Source organism: Hypomesus transpacificus, chromosome 10, assembly GCF_021917145.1.
Source record: "Hypomesus transpacificus isolate Combined female chromosome 10, fHypTra1, whole genome shotgun sequence".
NCBI classification, from domain to species: domain Eukaryota; kingdom Metazoa; phylum Chordata; class Actinopteri; order Osmeriformes; family Osmeridae; genus Hypomesus; species Hypomesus transpacificus.
The window spans coordinates 2,272,920-2,280,040 of NC_061069.1; positions in this window are offsets into that span (position 1 = coordinate 2,272,920).

Genomic DNA, 7,121 nt, shown 5'->3' on the forward strand with positions numbered 1-7,121 from the left:
TGAGACTTGGTCGCATTGGTATGCTGTGTGTGATATATAATGTTGTTTAAAGGAGAGAGGGAGGGTCCGAGGGGTTTTAAATAGACATCGGAACCCCTGTGGATTGGGTAGCTATAACAACCTGTCCGGATTTCACTCCCCGGTTTGAAGCTGCTAAAATGCAGAAATAAATATGTGTGAATTGCTAAGGCCCACCATTCCGTTTTTCTAATCCTTGATTTGTCTCACTATGCTATTAGGTATGCATGTAAAACTTAAACTCACAGGTTTTTGTGACTGATGAGTAGTAAATAGCTGGAACTATAACCTGACTGATGCAGTTCCTTAATAAACATGACAGTAGGCTAATTTTACAATCAGTATTATATCCATATAATACAGTAAACAAACAATACATTCTAAACAGTTGAGCAAACGAAAAAATGTAGTTGAAGTTTTCAGGACACATTGTTTTTGAACTTTTGAATTATGTTAACTAATGGCATATTAATGCCATAATAATCATGCTGAGATTTATACTCTTCTTTTAGCAGAACCAAGTAAGTGTAGTCTTAATTATTACTTAATAATTAGGCCTATGTATCCCAGTACGATCATAAATAACACACATTTATTAGGATTGCTTTTCCCAAAACATGAAACAATATGTGTAACTTTATGTTAAACTGAGGCAACACAAATGAAAAGCATTACGTTTGATCACACATTTTATTTCTTTAGTGTCAGGATGTCAAGATTGTAATCTTAAACGATCATACGACGTCGACCAGGACCCAAGGTCCTGTCTCTCTCCTGCAGCCTGTGGTGCTGAGTGGCAGGCTGTTGGGTGTCCCTCTCTCAATGTCAAGTGACTGTTGATAGGTGATTTAATAGGAAGTGGACCAGTCGTTTCCATAGACATGAATGAATAGAGAGCTGTATTAGTTAAAAAAGAAATGTCTTGCATGCTGCATTATCAGCATCTTGTGTGATGTAATTTACCATGTTTATTAAAACTAATTTAGAAAGTTAAAATGAATAAAACCAAACAAATTAGTCTGGGTAATCCAAACAATTTTTATATTTATTTAAAAAATAATCTTTCATAGATAATCATTAATTGTATTTCCAGTCCAGATATGTGCAGCAGTGTCTCTTCCTGCATTCAGTGAGTGTCAAATACCAAGCAACCAGGCAAGCCAGTTTTTTTTATTATATCATGTTACATTTACATTTAGGCATTTAGCAGACAGAGGGACTTATAGTAAGTACAGGGACATTCCCCTGAGGCAAGTGGGGTGAAGTGCCTTGCCCAAAGACACAAACCATTTCGCAATCAAACCGGCAACCTTCTGATTAATAGCCCAATTCCCTAACCACGCCATTTGACCCCCCTCAAATGAACAGATCCATGAACCATCCAGTGCTGTTCACAAGATGTCTGCTGATGTGGAATGTTTGGTTAGGGTCTAATGGTGTGATACGCTTTCTATCCCTCATCCATTCATTTTGAAATCATTTTGTGTGCTTGTAAGATGTATTTTATGGGGCTACCAATGGGCAGGGTCAGAGACAGCGACAGAAGCGAGGCAAAGCTTCTCACCGTTCAGGAACCCTCTCAATTTGTAGTTTTACTGCTATCTGGTGGACATCATATGTAAGCTGTCCAGATGCCTTTGTAGAACATGGAAAATAGTGCATTTGTGATGGTTCAATCTGCCATAACTAAGACATGAAGTAAGTCATGTGGCACAATGTGGTTCTATACCATCACAGCTATGGGATTTTGAAGTTTTTTAAACAAATAAACATTTTCAAAGGACCACACATACCAAGCGTTCCAGATCAGCTCTGGAAAAGAGTTAGAGAATGTGTTAACAGATGTCAAGACTGGCATCAAGGTGATGCCAGTCTTCAGAGGAGAAACCCACCGGCATCGTGACTAGATTCATTGGCGTTATTCTCTCAACGGAATTTGACTGTTGCACACACCATAAACACATATATCTGTGTTGTGTCTTACATCAGAGTTGTGAACCTTCAACGTGTGACAAAAGGTCAAATCAATTCAACATATGTTCATCTGTACTAACCAATTTTACTTTTCCAGTTGTCAATCAAGAGAAGTGTCTTCAAAAATGCCATGTCCCTCAGCCACTAGACAGCTGACAGGGGCCAGTGCAGCAAGACATTACTGACCACAAAATGTATATGCAGTTCAATGGTTTTCATTACCCAAATCACCAGATAAAAAAATTAAACGTCAGTGTTGTTTGTGTGCATTGTATTTGTGTTACATGTTAGATTTAAGTGTAATTTTATTTATTGACCACTAGATGTCAGTCTAGTAACAGTCAATTACTATGGCTGACAATAATAGAGTATTACAGTAAATTGAGGAGATTTCAAAAGTGATCTGACGGACTGGTAGATAATAGCTTTATGCTATTTTCCAATTTGACTACTGTTCTCAGCATTGACTGTTGATACTCAACCCATAGTTTGGCAGTATTGTCCACGCAGTTCAGCATTAATGTACTAAGCCAGAGTTGAATTTGACTGCAATATATTGTCTTAAAATCAATTATGTAACCAATTATTGTTGATCTAGTGTTGCTGCTATTAAGTTTGTAAGTAGAAAAAATAAATGCCCCAGCTCTTTTATATACGTTTTCTTGACGATAAAATCGTTTTTTAATCCTAAACTTAAATCCTGTCAACAAAAACATTTGACAGAAAACAGCATTGGCAGCTGCAAGGACACAACCTGCTGATTAAACACTGGCTGTTGGTCCGCTGGAGCTCTGTTTGCATTACCAAGTTTCCAAGGGAAAAAGGGAGTGAGCTGTGCCTCGATAAGTGTAAGTCGGGTCACACCCCAAGAGCTCACACCTGGAAACTGCTCATCACTTTTCCTTGGCCGGCAGCCTCTGAGACTGAGCTAACATACTCCAAAGACATGGGAAAGAGGGCGATGCCCCCCTCACTTCAACCTATCTTCAGGATGGGCATTGCCACAGGCACTGACACCTCTATCAAATTCTCTTCCTACTTACCAATACTGGGTGTCATATCCTATTGATAAGACAAACCATTGATGGTGACATACAGGCTGAGTGGGTGTGGGTTTCAGAATAGGGGTGGGGGTGTGGGGGTTGTAAGGTGGGTGAGGAATTGCTAGCCTGTAAAGCTTCATTCCGCCAATAGCTCAGCTCTTTATCTCAGACCGGCTCTAGACTTTGATCACAGTGCTTCTTTTTCGAAGTCACTTGAGCAGTGGTGTCAGGGTTAAGGTCCCACATAACAGCCCTGGGTCAGAGCAGAGGAGTCCCCAAACAGCAGGCAGACAGGGGAGCCCCTCACATGACAGGAAAACACCACTCCCTGTCAGGCCTGAGGGTACGTTGGCTTTCATCAGCTGCTTCTCGGCACAACATAGACAGCCCCCAACTCTGCTACTACGATCCCTCTTTCAATCTCTGTCCTCTCTTTATTTTGTCCCCTTCCCCTTTCTCTCACCAACTCCTTCCAGACAACACTTTCTGTAGGTCATCCCAGGTCATCAACTGAACGAGACGTTGACCACAGCTGTTTCTCCTTGTCTGCCAATTGGAAGCAGATCGCATCACTCCACTGACACCCAATTACCATTGAGCGCAGTAGTTCTGTCTAATCAATAATGACCATTGCTGGGAAAGGTTTTACTTTACTGGAGAAACTGAATTAACGTGGGTGTCTTGAAAAGAGTTTTGACCAAAAGCAAATACAGGTTTGTCACTCTGTACACACAGTATGCAGGGTGGTGTCAGATTCCTCAGCAACCAATGCGCTGATCATAATTCTGTGGTTTTGGTGTATAGTTGAAAACCTGGCGATTAATATACAGTTCATATTAGGACTGTGAAAAATGTTTTCTCCATTACTGATTGAATCAGACTGTGCATGCTGTTTGTAAACAAAGTTTAAAGGCACAAGGCCCTAGACTATCTCCATGGGGGATATGGCCCCTTGATCAGAACACATTAGCAAATATCCAGATTTCATGCCTGAAAAGCATGTTTTTGTAAATGAGTCTTGTCCTACTTCTCCCATGCCTATTCGATCCCTGGAATACTCTTGCTCCTTATTGGAGGTGCGTCCATAGCAAGATGCCTACTTAAACAGAAGCTTTCAAGAAAGGACATGCCACTACATGCACACATGCAATTTGGCTCAAGAATGTCATAACATTTCACTAGAAAATGTGCATGGACCATAGGTTACATGCCACAAATGAAGTCTTGGTTTTAAATTCCACTAGGGCATTCTTTCACACCAGAGAGCTCCCTCTAATAATTTGTAACTCCAGCTACCTGTACCAACCAGAGCTATTGACCAATGCACACTTGCAAAGCTGGCTAAGCTAGACATATATATTTAAGATACAGTACTACTAAACACTTGAACATAGTATAAAAGAGAACTGAAAACTATATCTATTGCTTGTCCACATGAACCAAATCCATTCCCCACTTAGATGAAAGTAGCAAGAATATTGGTTATGGTATTCCATAATTTCAAGACAGACAATGAACTAGGCCCTATAAAGTTATCCCCTGCCTCTCAAACACCTTATTCTTGATCCATTTGTTGCATGGTTTGGTGTGCTCTGTCAATTAGGTGGCACTCTGGGACACAAAAGTGGTTGCATGTCAATGTCCCGTGGTTTCCAAGCAGAATTGTAACCATCTCTGCCTTTTCCGAGAGGAACTTGTCCTGAAAACTGCACATAGTGCGCCCGACGCCTGAAACAGCAGAGCGGGGCAGACGCACCGTCAGCCTCCAAACCCCAGCCACAAATGATGTCTGGGCCGTGGAAAAGATCATGTGGCTCTGCAACAGAGCAAGGCTGGTGAGAATGAGGAGGTTGGCGGTGGTAGGGCTGAGATTGGACGGATACGATTTACATTCCTCTCCAGGGATGTGATATCAAGACAAGGTCAAAGCAAGGCTAGTACCACAGAGGCTAACAGCAGCAGTAGTAGTAGTAGTAGTAGTAGTAGCAAGAGCAATAGTGGTGCCCTATTTTTGGTTCTTCTTCTTGATACACTGGTTCCTGTCAGGTGACACACCAAGGTGGCTGTCCTAACCAGTGTTTCAATCTCCAAAGAGTCGGTCGTCTTGGCAAACAACTTGAAAGCATAACCGCGTGGGTACTCTGTTTAAAGTCTATAGTATGTTGAGAAATATTGGGGGGCGGCATTGGCAAACGTTTGCCTCTGCTGAAGGAAATACCTAGAACTCCATCAACATCCTACAGCACATTCCATCTCATTTGAATAGTCTGTGTTCAGAAGAGCTCCTAACCTCAATGCCCAAAGGAACCTCATTGTAATTGCCAAGAAATGTTACACTGCAGGCAAACTGCTAATCCTGTCTGAGTATTCTAGTCACACTATGAGCTGAACAGGGTTGACTTAACAAAAAGGCATGGCTGCCTATCTGCTTGGAGAAAGAAAGAGCGAGTGAGGGGTGTTGAGGAACAAAATGTTTTGTGTGCGTGTGTATGTGTGTGTGTGTGTGTATGTGTGTGTGCGTGTGGAGGGGAGCGAGAGAGGGGGGATAGGGTACACTTGACAGCCATCAGAGATTAGTGTCCCATTACCAGACTAATGAGGTACCACCAACATGTACATGAGACAACCGCCTATTCCAACAGAACCCTGTATTTCTTTGTAAGGCGTGGGGAAAAGGCTTGTTTTCTTGCTGGACGCCTAGCTTAATGGGAATTGAGGGGGAACGTTTAAGATGGGTGTGGAAATCAATTATCCCACTCACCAGACATAGGACCAGTAGGTATTGCTGGGATTAGTGTCCATTCCTGTCATGTACTGACAACCCCTCTAGCTGATCTCCTTTAAACCAGGTGTTATTAAGCAGCAAGGCTCTGCTTGGGCCTCCATCCACACTCACGGCACTTTTAGAATTGACTGACAATTGTGAAGGCCTACTGTAACCCTGTAAAATACATTCCTCTGCTTTCAAGTGGATACCTGTGTGGATTAGTTCCAATATTAGGCTCAGTGTGAGCAGGTAAGCACTGTTGAAAAGATCTTGTGAGACACTGGGAGGCCTTCAGTGAGAAGATAGTGTCTTATACAGCACAGAAGATAGTGTCTTGTACAGCACAGGAGATAGTGTCTTGTACAGCACAGGAGAGATCCTACACATGAAAAGATGTATGGGTTCCTCTCTCAGGCATGGCTTTTATCAGCTTGTTCACTCACCGTATCCATCCACCGTTAGTGGTGCTGTCTTGCACAACTGGCCACACAGTCAACAGAAACTTGGCTCGGAGCGCTCGCAGGCCCATCTGGTGATGCTGCTGTGATCTGAGTGATGAATGAGTGGATATTGTTTAATATTGGTAATGAATAGACCTCTTGGTTGAATCTGGCAACAGGGTTCCACAGGTGTACCCCATGATACTCATGCCCTTTTCCAGGCTGCAATACCTGTCTTGCACTCCAGACAGAAGTCAACATGTCAGAAGCTGATGTGTGGGACTGTATATCATTTGCATTCAATTGTTTTAAAAATGCCCAGTATTCTTTAATGGGCCGTGAACACACAGTGCCATTAATCGATAACTGTCAATTTTCCATCTCTGGTCTCATAAATTTGCAGGAAATATGTATACATGTTCTACAACTCCATAATAGTCTTGCATCTTCAATGTCTGAAATTAACACACTACTTTGTTGTGCAAATATAGGCCTTCATGTAGTGTTCTTTTACACTATCAGATACATCTAACATATTTAAATAATGTAATATTTTTGGGAACGTGTTTGCCAAAGGGTTCAAAACTTGCCAGGAGGCTCAGTGCTCTGATGATTTATAGCATAAAATGTGATTTTTACGCTGTGACTAAAAGTTTCTTCTTCTGTTCTTGCAAAACAGCCTTAAGTCAGCCTATCTGCTGACAACCCACAATACTTTATAATTTTTTGTAGGTAACAACGCATTAAGCCAAAACTTGCTTCAGTGCTTATGGTTGTTCTGTTGCTCCAATGTAAACACAATACAAGCCATCTCTGATTTAATAGGACTGTCTCCAATAAATTCATTGATAGAATAATTCAATTAACTTCAAATATAGA